Genomic DNA, 15,758 nt, shown 5'->3' with positions numbered 1-15,758 from the left:
TAGAGGTGGACCAAAACGCAGCGTGATTATATTGATTCATGTTTAATAAACAAAGATAAACACGAACACTACAAAACAATAAATGTGGAAAACCAAAAAAACAGCCCTGTCTGGTGCAAAACACAGAGACAGCAACAATCACCCACAAACACACAGTGAAACCCAGGCTACCTAAGTATGATTCTCAATCAGAGACAACTAATGACACCTGCCTCTGATTGAGAACCATACTAGGCCGAAACATAGAAATACCCCAAAACATAGAAAAACAAACATAGACTGCCCACCCAACTCACGCCCTGACCATACTAAATAAATACAAAACAAAGGAAATAAAGGTCAGAACGTGACAACACAGGGATTCTTTAGCTAAATAGCGCAGTACTGTATCGCCAACCGTCATGTTGTACAGCGCCATATTTTCTGTTCCATTCTAACAAAAACCTAGAGGGTTTTTAATTTTTCATGGAATAGAAACACAATAATATTAATCAAATTAATACTGAAAGTACCAGTCAAAAGTTTGTGGACACACCTACTAATTTCCGTTTTTTCTTTATTTTGACTATTTTCTACATTGTAGAATAATAGTGAAGACATCACAACTATGAAATAATACCAGTCTCCCGCGTGCTCTGCATTCTGTAGTACAGATATGGCCTGCTCTCCCTTATGTAAGGAATTAGGCACTTTCCCATGTTTACTACAGTATGTATTGTAAACTGCACAGTAGCCTAATAAACAAATAAACACATTTCGTGAATAAAATTGTGTTAAAAAATACTCTTTCAAATTGCAGATGTTGATTTAGTTATGGATCCATAAAGAATTACTATGGGAATAAATATCACTGATTTACAGAAATAGTGGAACAAAGTTGTCTGAAGGCAAAACAATTTGAATCCTCCAATCCTGTAGCCTACTCCCGACCGTCATGGTATTGGGCCATATTTCCCATTCCATCCTAACGGAAACCCATGAGGGTTTAGTTTTTTGTTTTTCTCTGAATAGAAACACCATCATTTGAATCTTATTAATTATGCCAAATTTCTTCAAATCAATCCCATATACTATGTTATTACAAAAAAGGTTTTAAATTCTCTGGTAATACCAATACAGAATACTATCAAATGCTTCTCAAAGATGCCCTCGTGTTGTCAAACTAGCAAAAACTTGCAGTAACAAGTTATTGTGGAATTATTTAAGATTCTCTTTGAAGAGTTAGGGTTTCAGAAGTTTTCAAAAGATGGGCAGTGACTCAGGGGGAAGCTCCGCCATTGGGGTGCCATTACAGAGAGGAGCTTGGACTGTGCTAAGCGGAAGCTGCCCTCTCCTATGGGTGGGAGGGCCAAGAGACCGGAGGTGGCAGAACAGAGTACTCGGGTTGGGGTGTAGGGTTTGGACATAGCCTGAATTTAGGGAGGGGCTGTTCCTCTTGCTGCTCTGTAGGCAAGTACCATGGTCTTGTAGGTCTTGTAGTGGATGTGGATGCTTTGACTGAAAGCCAGTGGATTGTGCAGAGGAGCGGAGTGACATGGGAAAACTTAGGAAGGGTGAATGCCAGTCGGGCTGCAGCATTTTGGATAAGTTCCAGGGGTTTGATGGCACAAGTGCGGATCCCAGCCAACATTGAGTTTGTATTTGTATGTATTATGGATCCCCATTAGCTGCTGCCAAAGCAGCAGCTACTCTTCCTGTGGTCCAGCAAAATTAAGGCAGTTTACAACAGTTTACCTTATGGAACAGTGCAGACTGTGAAGCAACACAAGCGTTTGCACACACACACGCCACACACACACACACACACACACACACACACACACACACACACACACACACACACACACACACACACACACACACACACACACACAATAACATATGCACTATACATACACATGTAATGTCGATATGTGGTGGTGGTGAGTAGGGGCCTGAGGACACAGAGTGTGTTGTGAAATCTGTGAATGTATTGTAATGTTAATTTTTTTGGACACCATGAAATATGGGGATTCATAGTAAATACAAATACAAAATACAAATATCAGTGGGCTTTGTGATGAATGAGCCATCTGATTACATGAATGAAGGAGCCGAGTAGTTTTTTTTTGCCATAAATATCATTTAAGGTGCCCCAAAGCTTTTCACTATCATTCTTCATATAATTTATCTTTGTTTCATAGTGTAGTTTCTTTTTCTTTAGTTTAGTCACATGATCCTCATTACGCACCACAGAACAGCAAATATTCTTTACATCATCAACATATGAATCACTAGTTTCAGTAGTCCAGACATGAGATGACAAGTGCCTGGATTAGGACCTGCACCACTTCCTATGTATGGTAAAGTTGTACTCTACCAATGTTTTAGAACATGAACCTGCAGGAGCGAGTAACTATTTTGATGTTTGCAGAGAACGACAGGGTGTTGTCCAAGGTCACGCCAAGGTTCTTTGCACTCTGGGAGGAGACACTGTGGAGTTGTCAACCGTGATTGAGAGGTCTTGGAGTGGGTAGACCTTCCCCGGTAGTAAGAGCAGCCCCATCATGTCAAGGTTGAGCTTGAGGTGGTGGGCCGATATCCAAGTTGAGATATCTGCCAGGCACGCAGAGATGCATGTTGCCACCTGGGTGTCAGAAGAGGGGAAGGAGAAAAGTTGTTAAGTATCATCCACATAGCAATGCTAGGAGAGACCATGTGTGGATATGACTGAGCACATAGTCTTGATGTATAGAGAGAAAAGGAGAGGGCCTAGACCTGAGCCCTGGGGATGAGAGTATGTGTTGAAGATGCAGATTCTCTCTACGTCACCTGGTAGGAGCGACCTGCCAGGTAGGATGCAATCCAAGAGTATGCAAAGCCTGAGACGCCCAGCCCTGAGAGGGTGGATAGAAGAATCTGATGGTTCGATCACGTTTTAGGGAAGACCCAGATGCAGACAGCATCGAAGTAACAAAAGTTTATTACTAGAACAGAGGGCAGGCAAAATGACAGGTCAAGGGCAGGCAGAGGTCATCCAGATCAGAGTCCAAAAGGTACAGGACGGCAGGCAGTCTCAGGGTCAGGGCAGGCAGAATGGTCAAAACCGGTTAATCTAGAAAACAGGAACAATATAAAAGACAGGTGCAAGGGAAAAAACGCTGGGATGCTTGACGAACAAATCGAACTGGCATCAGACAAACAGAGAACACAGGTATAAATACACAGGGGATAATGAGGGGAGATGTGAGACACCTGGTGGGGGGTGGAGACAAGCACAGACAGGTGAAACAGATTAGGGTGTGACAGGTTCATGGTGTTGAAGGCAGATGATAGATCTAGAAGGATGAGAACAGAGGAGGAGGAGGAGGAGTCCTCTTTGGCAGTGAAAAGAGCAGTCTCGGTTGAGTGACCTGACTGGTTAGCCTGTCTAGGACATACCTTCTGCTAACGGAACCCCCCCCCAACATTCAGCTGAAAAGGCAGCGCGGGAAATTCTAAAATATTAACAAGTCCAATACAGCAAATGAAAGATAAACATCTTGTTAATCTACCCATCATGTCCGATTTTTTAAATGTTTTACAGCGAAAACAAAACATATATGTATGTTAGATCACCACCAAACCCCAAAAAACACAGCCAAAGATAGTCACAAAAGCAGAATTAGAGATAAAATTAATCACTAACCTTTGATAATCTTCATCAGATGATACTCATATGACATCATGTTACACAATACATTTATGTTTTGTTCGATAATATGCATATTAATATCCACAAATATCGGTTTACATTGACGCCATGTTCAGAAATGCCTCCAAAATATCCGGAGTAATTACAGAGAGCTATGCCAGATAACAGAAATACTCATCATAAACCTTGACGAAAGATACATGTTTTACATATGAACCCTACAGACGAAGAACCATATATGTGACAATTTTTCCATTTTAAGATATATATATAGATATTATATTATTAATTGTGTGTACCACATTAGGTGTTTTATGGTTGAGAAATAATTCACCATACCCATATCTTCCAACAACAATCTATATTTTTTTGTTATTTCAAATAATACTTTTTTCATTGCCGTTTAAATTTTTAGAATGTGGAAGAACAGTATATCTCCAGTGATGATTTCAGTTTGTGGAAGAACAGTATATGTGACATTTTGCATGACTCTTGTAAGATGTCCTTTTTTAACACCTGATATGATGTTTTAAGTACTTTCAAGTACAGATGCCATTCATGTAAATAACTTAAATGCAATATGTAGTTAATTCATTTGTATGGAGGTTCATTTAAAGGTGGTCTATCAACTTTAGCAATGATGACTTTTCTTAAAAGTTGAGTCATGAAATCTTAGTCTCATTTAAAATGAAGCCCTCAATGTGAACATACCATAGAACTACAAAAATAGAATCCAATTAAATTAATTCAATCAAAACAAGCACAACTTGTACATATCAAATAGGGATAAATGTGATGTGCCAATATGCATGTCCATTATGCAGGTCCCGAAGGTCAATATTACAAAACGTTCAGAAAACCATTCTCTTTGTGTTTAACACTATGATCAGCAATTAAGTTGTGAATTGCGTTAAACCCATGCTAAAGGCAAGAAATGTCCTTCTGCACTGAGGTGACAGCAGTAAATAAGTATTAACTGCTTAGAGTTAATGCTAAATGTGGTGACAGAGAGACAGTGTATATTGTAATGAATAAAAAAAGGGAATCAAGATCAAATGAATACTCACATACTGTATGTGATGACTTATTTGTTTTTAATTCATTCAGATTAAAAAAGGTTCAAATGATCACACAAAATAATTATCAACAGAACACATTGTACATAACATTTTCTACACTAGGAACAACATCTTAAAATTAAATTAATTCAATATATTGTGCTGGTTCAAATCATACACAAATTGATTCACATAGAAAACACCTACGATACATTTAATTTCCTACAATAGGGGTGACATGTCTTCTGAAATGTATACAGATTCAACATACTACAGTATACAGGTTCAGGGGATCATAAACTCACAGAAAAAACGTTTAATTATGTAGCTTGGTTTAACAACAAATTATTCACTCTGCAGTGATTCATAAAAAGAGCGTGCAGCAGCTGGCAAGTAGTTGAGCATGGTCATCAGATCTTGGTACTTGTTGTTTTTGATGGGCAGAGGACTCTCATGTGCTCTAGGGTAGTGGCTTGCAAAATAGGGAGGTTGAGGTGTAGCTCCTTGTTTTGGTTTGGAGATCAGCCACGACTTCCATCCCTCAAATAGACTGTGGCTCTGTCTGGTGTACAGATTCCAAGGATCCTCAACTGAAATTAGAACAGAAACATTTTAAGTTCCTGACATCAATAACAACTTTCACAGTCAAGCATTAGGATATTTTATTGTTAGAACAACATGTTGCATGTTGATGGGATGTTAGTAAACTATTCTCTGTGCAATACCTGTGACTTTTAACCACCTCACTGAGGTGATCTGTAGTCCAGCTGGTCGCTTGAGGACAGAATCTGGGAGGTGCCTGAAGTCTTCACATTGCATCCTCATCACCTTGAATGGTTTTGCTGGTTGTGCTTCAAGTATCATCTTTGAAACATCATCAGGTGTATGAAGGACTGACACCTTGCGCCTCTTCTCGATGGTGGCAAAAGATTGATCACAAGGAAGAAAAGAATGACCAGAGACCATGAACTTCTGCTCAACTTGGGTAAAGTAACCCATAGAGACGAGCATCGACATCAGATTGAGCATCCGCCAGTTGTTATTCTGCCCACAGCATCTGTCACTGAATATGATCAACTTGCGCACCTCTGGTTTGGTGAGTGGCGTGAATTTTGTCTTCACCCACTTCATTATGCAGCTTGCCACCTCAATGGACCCTCAGTGTGCAATCCCCTCATGCCAAACATACATGTATGCAGGATCTTCTTTTCCAAGTTCCTGGATGCAAAAGTTAAAATTTGACAGCTGCCGCTGGTAGTAGACATTGGAGTGGGTCAGATTAGGGGTGTACATCACCCCCTGTAGATCCACAGAAATGACATGGCAGTCAGCATTGGCTTTAGCCCACTCAGTGTCACTTTGAAGCTGTGTGTAGGCCTTTTCGGCTTTTCGATGGTGTAACTCACTTTCAACTGCAATCTTCCTCTTCTCCTCTTCAGATGTTGCTGCTGACATCTTAGTGAAGAATGCGTCACATTCGCCACAGGTGTCACTCCTGGGTTGGCCGAAATTGAGACTCTGCTGTTTGAAAATGTCCCTATAAACCCAGAATTTTGCAGATGATGTGTGTGGTATTATTCTCTTTGTAGAGTCGGTACATTCGCAACAAATTCAGATCAGGGCTGAGGTATTCTCTGTGTACATCCCCCTTCATCTGTGCGTAGTGGTTCTGGGTTCTTGGGAAAGATAGAATGTGCTCCTTGATGCCCTCTTTCACTGTAGCATGTATCCGATGTGGCCTGTAAGGAGACAACAAGGTGTTGTTAAACTTGTATTCTCTCAATGGTCTAGGGACCTGCCTTAGAGTGCAACTGTGTCGCTATAACCGGGGTACAAATCCCGGTCACGCCATTGCCGTTTGTGGCCGGGGGGTCCTGTAGGGCGGCGAGAATTAGGCCAGTGCTGTCCGGTGGGAGGGGGAAGGTAATCGGCACTCAGTCCCCAATGCTCAGGTGGTAGTTGGACAGCTTAGTTACCATCATTTTGTTTAAAAGTAATAAACATTTTTATATTTTTGTTTCAGAATTCGCTATTCATCCATTCGATACTCTATGTTAATGTTTAGAAGATTGTTTAGAGCACTGCTATAGTGAAATAATCCAGGCTGGAATCCATAGCGCATTACCTATTGCTATGCTTCCCTCTTCCATCTTCTAAAGAAGACCTAGCCTCAGTAGCCTGATCTGGAGACCCTGCAACCTCACCTGCCTCAGCTAACTTTTCCTGAATAACCTGACCAAAACAATTACATTTCAATTAGAAGGTTATTAAAAACTAGTACAGAGAATACAATATGTTTGTAATTGATATTCATATAGACATTAATTCATATTTGCACTTGCCTGAAGACGGCTGTTGGTTAGCTGGAACACAGACATGAAAGTAACCTTGCACACATTCAATCTCTGGCCTGCTTGCTGTACATGGTATTTGAAGGTTTGTTTCCGTCGTTTGTTCTCCTTTGTATCCTCAGGTTTACGTCTCCGTTTCACCTCATGCTGCAATAAAAATTGACAATGATGAATTCAGAATTTAATATACTGTAGCACATTCAGGATATTGCTTAATCAGGACCTCCATCTTTCACACACTCCAATCTATACACAGAATGAGTTTGTATTGCACCATTGTGCAACACAGCACTTTTAGAGTTAACGTTAATGTACGTATCATTACTGTCAAAGTTAAACTATGCAAGTGTTCAATATAGCTATTATAATAATAGGCGTTTTGTCTTATTTCTAACCTGTTCTAAGCCGGAGAGAATCAACGCTTGTTGTTTCTCGTATGGGACAGTATAGAACCTGTTGAACAGATGCAGCTTGCGTTCATCAGTCAACTTTCCACAATCCTTTCTGCACGTCGTGGAACACGCTCTTCCCTGCAGGATACAGTGTAACTAGCTAGCTACTGTAGCCATGTCGAATCATCCGGTGGACGGAGAAAAAGTAGCTAGCTATGTTTCTTCTATAATCTAGCAATAACATTTGTAACGATAATGTATGAGTTAGTAGCCAACGAACTTTAGCTAATGTGTTTTCTCTATAGTTACAAATTAGACAACCCAGAACATACATGTTAGTTACTGTACTCTATAGCTAGCTAGCTTGATTGTTTGATATACGGTTCTTCCACATACCTCTTTTGGACAGCTTTTCCCAGTTTTTTCTTGACCCTTACGATTTGTATAGGGTTTTCCCGCATCCCGTAAGATCTTCCTTTGCCTGTCTTTCCATTCTTTTAGTTTTGTTTTACGTTTCTTTCCCACATTTCTGCGATTTTCATCAGCAACAGAAAGGTTGTGCGCTTGTCCGTCCATTCTGAGTGGTGCACATAAACGGTTATTCCACGAGAGCCTATCTTTAAATTTTAAATTATTGTTAATTAGCGCGTGGAAAGCTTGTGAAACCGGTTCACTATAGAAAAATGGTGTCCAATAATGATTTTTCATGTATATCTATTTTTTTTTTAAATGTCACATATATGGTTCTTCGTCTGTAGGATTCATATAATTAAAGATACACTGGTTCTTAATGCAACCGCTGTGTCAGATTTTTAAAAAACGTTACGAAAAAAGCATACCATGCAATAATCTAAAACGGCGCTAAGACGTAACAATATTTCTCCGCCATGTTGGAGTCAACAGAAATACGAAATTACATCATAAATATTCCCTTACCTTTGATGATCTTTCATCAGAATGCAGTGCAAGGAGTCCTAGTTCCACAATAAATCGTTGTTTTGTTCCATAATGTCCATTACTAGTGTCCAATTAGTTGCTTTTGCTAGCACGGTTAGTTCACATGTCCAAAAGCTGGCACTGGTCCAGAAGAACTCGGACGAAAACTTCAACAAGTTATATTCCAGGTCGAATAAACTAAGTAGAGAATCAATCTTCAGGATGTTATTTTCATATATATCCAATAACGTTCAAACCGGAGCATTCGTTTTTGTCTACAGAGTCATGGAACGCAGGCGATATCAACAGTAATGTGCGCAACCAGGAACTGGCATTCTGACTGACCACTGACTCAATCCCCTCCCATCCGGTCATACATCACACTAGAGGCTTCATTCCACGTTCTACTGACTGTTGACATCTAGTGGAAGGCGTAGGAAGTGCGAACCTATCCATATCTTGTTTGGATGTGAATAGGCGATGACTTGAAATTCGACCAGTCCAAGAATTTCCACTTCCTGTTTGGAAATTTGCCTGCCCTATGAGTTCTGTTATACTCACATACATAATTCAAACAGTTTTAGAATCTTCAGAATGTTTTCTATCCAATAGTAATAGTACTATGCATATATTAGCATCTAAGACAGAGAAGGATGCAGTTCACTATGGGCACGCAATTCATCCAAAGTGAAAATGCTGCCCCCTATCCCTAACAGGCTTAGAGTCAAGAAGATTGTTCTGAGAGAGATAGTGAGAGAGTTGGTCAGAGATAGCACGCTCAAGTGTTTTGAAAATAAAAAAATAAGAGATACCTGTCTGTAGTTTTTGACGTCAGAGGGGTCGAATGTTGGTTTCTTGGGGAGCAGATCTGACATTTTGAATTCAAAGGGGACGCAGCTAGTATTCAGGGAGGACGTGGGTCTGGAGAAGGGAGGGAGTGGGGTCAAGCGGGTAGATTGACGGGCCGCCAGAACTCACTAGTTGCAGGATTTCATCTGGAGAGAGGGGAGAAAGAGGTTAAGGTGTAGGGTAGTTCTGTGTGCGTTGGACGAGTGGACTAAATAGGCTGAGTGAATGAGGAGCGGATGATGTCAACCTTCTTTTCAAAGTGGTTGACAAAGTTGTCCACAGAGGAAGAGGAGGGAGGGGTGGAGGATTAAGGAGGAAGGGGTGGAGGATTAAGGAGGGAGGAGAAGGTAGAAGCTTGAAATTTAGAAGCTTGAAATTAGAAGTTTTTTTTCAGAAGCTTGAAATTTAAAGTGATAGAAAGTGTTTTTATCAGCGGATACAGAGGAATCTGTGATGCTAGCCACTAATAACATAGCATGTTACTTTGGTATGAAAACATAAAACTGCTGCATCCTGGCCCTGACTCCTCCTATGAATGGAAAATAAGGGTGTACGGCTAACCCCCTACATTCTCTGTCATTGAATTATCTGTCATACAAGAGAGATAATCGCATTTGATGACTGGAGAAGTGGCAGAGATGAAACAGTTCCGTTATTGTAATGAAAAGGGTGAGAGAGGTTCCACATTACACTAATTTCCCAGAGGAGTCTCGATTTTGCAGCACAGTTGGTGTATCAACTCATGGTCCACCAGTTGAGCCTAAAGGTAAGGTGATATCTCTCTCTCTCTCTCTCTCTCTCTCTCCCTCATCTAACCTTCTAAAAACTTTCTTAACCCTCCTGTTGTGTTAATTTCATGTTAATTAATTCTGTGTTCCCGGTCCGAAATGACTGCCCAATTATAGCTTATTATAAAGGCAAACTAATACATATATTATTACCTAATGTTGTGTTAGATCTTTTTATCAACTTAAGTTTTTGTGAACATTACACAATTTTAACTTCTATTTGCTATTTATGGCCTGTAAGGCCTCATTGACCTGAGCTCATACAACTAGTTTCTGAGTAAAAAAAGCATAATGTATAATTTTGACTAGAACAAATACTCAGATGAAACTATTGTTTCTATTGTGTTATTTATCACAGACTACTTTGTAAAAGTAGTGGCGGATGTGTGGCGGATGTGTTGTTGCCTACCCTCACCACCTGGGGGCGACCTGTCAGAAAGTCTAGGATCCAGTTGCAGAGGGAGGTGTTTAGTCCCAGGGTCCTTAGCTTACTGGTGAGATTTGTGGGCACTATGGTGTTGAACGCTGAGCTGTAGTCAATTAACATCTTTCTTTCATAGGTATTCCTTTTGTCCAGGTGGTTGGGGGCAGTGTGGAGTGCAATAGAGATTGCGTCATCTATGGATCTGTTGGGGCGGTATGCGAGTTGGACTTGGTCTATAGTTTCCGGGATAATGGTGTTAATGTGAGCCACGAACAGCGTTTCAAAGCACTTCATGGCTACCAACGTAAGTGCTACGGGGGCGGTAGTCATTTAGGCAGGTTATCTTCACTTTCTTGGGTACAGGGACTATGGTGGTCTGGTGGAAACATGTAGGTATTGCAGTGCTCTCATGCATGCTTCAGTGTTGCTTGCCTCGAAGCGAGCATAAAAGGAATTTAGCTTGACTGGTAGGCTCGCGTACTTGGGCAGATTGTGGCTGTGTTTCTCTTTGTAGTCCGTAATAGTTTGCATGCCTTGCAACATCCGACGAGCGTCAGAGCCGGTGTAGTAGGATTCAATCTTATTCCTGTATTGGCGCTTTGCCTGTTTGATGGTTCGTCTGAGGGCATAGCGGGATTTCTCATAAGCATCTGGATTAGTGTCCCGCTCCTTGAAAGCGGTAGCTCTAGCATTTAGCTCGGTACGGATGTTGCCTGTAATCTAAGGCTTCTGGATAGGATATGTACGTACGGTCACTGTGGGGACAGCGTCGTTGATGCATTTATTGATGAAGGTGGTATACTCCTCAATGCCATTGAACGAATCCCGGACATATTCCAGTCTGTGCTAGCAAAACAGTCCTGTAGCGTAGCATCCACGTCATCTGACCACTTCCGTATTGAGCGAGTCACTGGTACTTTCTGCTTTAGTTTTTGCTTGTAACCAGGAATCAGGAGGTTAGAATTATGGTCAGATTTGCCAAATGGAGGTCTAGGGAGACATTTTTATGCATCTCTGTGTGTGCAGTAAAGGTTGGTCTAGATTTTTCCTCTGGTTGCACATGTGACATGCTTGTAGAAATGAGGTAAAATGGGTTCAACATTTCCTGCATTAAAGTCCCCAGCTGCTAGGAGCGCAACTTCTGGGTGAGCATTTTCTGGTTTGCTTATGGCCTTATACAGCTCGTTGAGTGCCGTCCTATTGCCAGCATCGATTTGTGGTGGTAAATGGACGGCTACGAATAACATAGATGAGAACTCTCTTGGTAGATAGTGTGGTCTACAGTTTATCATGAGGTACTCTACATCAGGCGAGCAATAATATTAGACATTGCTCACCAGCTGTTATTGACAAATAGAGACACACACCGCCCCTTGTCTTACCAGAAGTAGCTGCTATGTCCTGCCGATGGTTAGGAGCCTGTAAAACGGCGCCATTGTTAAAATCATAGTCACACACCTCATGTAGCCTAACCCATAGGCCTATATGTTTTGAAAAAACACTAAAAAACACACAAAACACTAAAGCAGACAATTAACTTCTTAAAATGAAGCACATTAATCCACTTTACAACGGGTGTAGAGCCTAACTGGCATACAAATTGTGAATGAGAGACTGATGGGGTGTGTGAAGCCTGCACGAGAAACAAATCAGAGCTCATGCCTTTCATGCAACTTTTTTCAGATCATCATAATCAGATCATCATAATAAATAACTCTAAATGTTTCTTCCTTAACCACTTAACTTCTTGACGCTACCCATCCCTTAAGCGGGATAATTGTCATCAGCAACTGCTGAATAGCATAGCGTCACAGTCAAATAATATTACTAAAAAATATTTATATTCATGAAATCACAAGTGCAATATTGCAAAACACAGTTTAGCCTTTTGTTAATCCACCTGTCGTCTTAGATTTTGAAATTACGCTTTACAGCGAAAGCAATCCAAGCGTTTGTGTAAATGTATCGATCGCATGACAAAACATTAAGTACACTTAGCATCAGGAAGCTTGCTGCTAGGACAGGGAGAAACAATGGCCGCTTTACTCTGTTGTGCAAAACTCACTCTGAGAGCCCCCACCTATCCACTTACACAATGTGATCTTTCTCGCTCATTTTTCAAAATAAAAGCCTGAAACTATGTTTAAAGACTGTTGACACCTTAGGTAAGCCACAGAAAAAGGAATCTGGTTGATATCCCTTTAAAATGAGGATAGGCATGCATAGGAACAGAGAGGTTTCAAAATATGAGGCACTTCCTGATTGGATTTTCCTCAGGTTTTTGCCTGCAATATCAGTTCTGTTATACTCACAGACAACATTTTGACCGTTTTGGAAACTTTAGAGTGTTTTCTAACCTAATCTGTCAATTAAATGCATATTCTAGCATCTGGTCCTGAGAAATAGGCCATTTACTTTGGGAACGTTATTTTTCCAAACATAAAAATAGTGCTTCAACAGGTTAACACACTTTGTTGGAAATTGTTTGGAGGAAATATCCTTTTTATTTTATTCAGCTATGGTCAATTGTATTCTTCATACTATAAGATAATAAAAAATGCTACGAAATTCTGAGCAAATCTTGTCTGCTAAATGAAATAGTGTAGCCCGCAGCCATATGGCATAGCCATACCAAGGCCTAACATAAGGACAGCACAGAGTATGCTATTCTATTCTTCTGAAATAGACTACATTTTATTAATATCATGTTTCTTTAGACCTGTCTAAAATAAATAATGGATCTTTTGTGATGGTGTAGGCTATATTAAATGGATTTATTTGAGTTTTATGGATATGTTCTAAATGTCTGCATCAGTGGCTTGTAGGCTATGCATGGAAGCCAGGAGATGCTAATCGTGTTTATGTCTGTTAACGGTCAATTACCTGACAACATTTTATGACCGCCACAGCGTTACCCTTGGTCTGTAAGGACCACGGCTTTTGTGGAGCGATAGATAATGATGCTTCGTGGGTGACTTTTGTAAAAGTGTGCAGAGGGTCCCTGGTTCGAGCCCAGGCTGGGGCAAGGAGAGGGACAGAAGCAATAGTGTTACACACGCCAATGCTGTGTGTGAACACTGTCCTTACCTCATGTTCTTGCTAAAGAATACAGACGTTGTATGTTTTCAAACTCAGTTAAAATTTTGTTTTTTTGCAAAGTGAAAGTAAAAAAATTTGGAAGTGGTGGGGTGTGCACCGCATATGCATGTCTGACACAATTGTATTATCACAAACTCTGACAGGAGGGTTTCTCCTTCAGGAAGTTAAAGTTTCGAATGACTTTTCTCCCTTTTTCTAATTTCTTCTCTTCTCTTACACTATATATACAAAAGTATGTGGACATCCCTTCAACCGAGTGGATATCACGACAGACCAGTGTTCGATCCCGGGCTGTGTCGGTAGATCCATGAGGCGTTGCACATTTTGCCCACCGTCACCTGGGTTTTGGGGGAGGGTTTGGCTGGCCGGGATGTCCTTGTCCCATCACGCTCTAGCGACTCCTTGTGGGTGGCCGGTTCGCATGCACGCTGACTTCAGTCACCTGCTGGTCACATTGGTGCTGCTGGCTTCCGGGTTAAGCGAGCAGTGTGTCAAGAAGCAGTGTTGCTTGGCAGGGTCGTGTTTTGGAGGATGCATGGCTATCGACTTTTGCCTCCGTATGGGAGTTGCAGCGATTGGACAAGACTGTAACTACCAATTGGATATCACGAAATTGGGGAGAAAAAGCAGTAGAAAGTACAAAAATAAATATTAATTGTGGATTCAGTTACGTATTTCAGCCACACCCATTTCTGACAGGTGTATCAAATCGAGCACACAGCCATGCAATCTCCATAGACAAACATTGGCAGCAGAATGGCCTTACTGAAGAGCTCAGTGGTTTTCAACATCACACCGTCATAGGTAAAATGTCTGCCCCGCTAGAGCTGCCCCTGTCAACTGTAAGTGCTGCTATTGTGATGTGGAAATGTCAAGGAGCAACAACAGCTGTCCTTGGTTGCAACACTCACTACCAAGTTCCAAACTGTCTCTGGAAGCAACATCAGCACAATAGCTGTCGGAAGCATCTTGAAATGGATTTCCATGGCCGAGAAGCCGTGCACAAAAGCCTAATATCACCATGCACAATGCCAAGCATCGGCTGGAGTGGTGTAAAGCTCGCCTCCATTTGATCTGGAGCAGTAAAAACGCATACTTTGGAGTGATGAATCACCATCTGGCAGTCCGACGGACGAATCTGGGTTTAGCGGATGCCAGGAGAACCTTACATGCCCAAATGCATAGTGCCAACTGTAATGTTTTGGGGAGGAGGAATAATGGTCTGGGGCTGTTATTCATGGTTTGGGCTAGCCCCTTAGTTCAAGTGAAGGGAAATCTTAACGCTACAGCATACAATGACATTCTAGACAATTCTGTGCTTCCAACTTTGTGGCAACAGTTTGGGGAAGGCCCTTTCCAGCATGACAATGCCCCCATGCACAAAGCGAGGTCAATACAGAAATGGTTTGTTGAGCTCAGTGTGGAAGAACATTATTGTCCTGCACAGAACCCTGACCTCAAGCCCATCGAACATCTTTGGGATGAATTGGAATGCCGACTGCAAGCCAGGCCTAATCGCCCAACATCAGTGCCCAACCTCACTAATGCTCTTGTGGCTAAATGGAAGCAAGATCCCGCAGCAATATTCCAACATCTAGTGGAAAGCCTTCCTAGAAGAGTGGAGGCCGTTATAACAGCAAAGGGGGACCAACTACATATTAATGTCTGTCAGAGCAGGTGTCCACATACTCTTGGTCATGTAGTGTATCTTCTGCTTCAGTTATTTTCATCAAATACCTACCCATCACTTTGTTTACTGCCATAGTCTTTTTCCCAAGTCAACCTTTTCTTAAACAATCAGAGCTCTAGTTCCTCTGGAGTGTGCATATTTACGTGATGAGGCGCTTCCAAAACAAAATAGCTGCACTCGGCTCCAAACACAGAAAAAAAGGCTTTGCAATCACACCCATCCCCATCCACAAGCCCCAATCACACAGAAAGGATGTCCTTAAACTTAACTAGTTCAGGACATAACTGTGTCTCTGTCCAATTCCCTTGTTTTGGATTTAATCTTTTATATTGATCTGTCTTACTGTTGCTGAGCCATTGCTAAGCCATTGTGAAATGTGTGATTTCACAGTCTACTCTATTCTGTATCATAGTGCTTAGCTAGTGCATACTAGTTGAAAATAATGTATGATCCATACAGGGATTGAACCTACAGTCTATCAGTTTATTAGCATTATGC

At 41.2% G+C, this 15,758-nt stretch overlaps 1 protein-coding gene and 1 long non-coding RNA gene across 5 annotated transcripts in view; one reads left to right on the top strand and one right to left on the bottom strand.

Moving 5' to 3' along the window:
- Positions 1-15,758, top strand: part of LOC110502467 (cGMP-dependent protein kinase 1) — a 183,143-nt gene that overhangs the window by 75,975 nt on the left and 91,410 nt on the right. The window lies entirely within an intron of this gene.
- On the bottom strand, positions 4,749-8,239 carry LOC110493840 (uncharacterized). 2 transcript variants are annotated; one of them, XR_016490970.1, is made up of 4 exons: positions 7,871-8,239; positions 7,074-7,229; positions 5,457-6,470; positions 4,749-5,321 (listed from the first exon to the last, which is right to left on the bottom strand). It is a non-coding gene; the product is annotated as an uncharacterized LOC110493840 (long non-coding RNA). The 2 variants fall into 2 exon arrangements; XR_016490971.1 differs by lacking the exon at positions 7,871-8,239 and adding an exon at positions 7,478-7,612.

This window comes from Oncorhynchus mykiss, chromosome 23 (genome assembly GCF_057628025.1).
Source record: "Oncorhynchus mykiss isolate SJ-2025 chromosome 23, ASM5762802v1, whole genome shotgun sequence".
NCBI lineage: Eukaryota > Metazoa > Chordata > Actinopteri > Salmoniformes > Salmonidae > Oncorhynchus > Oncorhynchus mykiss.
Note: the sequence above shows the minus strand (reverse complement) of the source record. Positions and strands in the feature narration are given on the sequence as shown.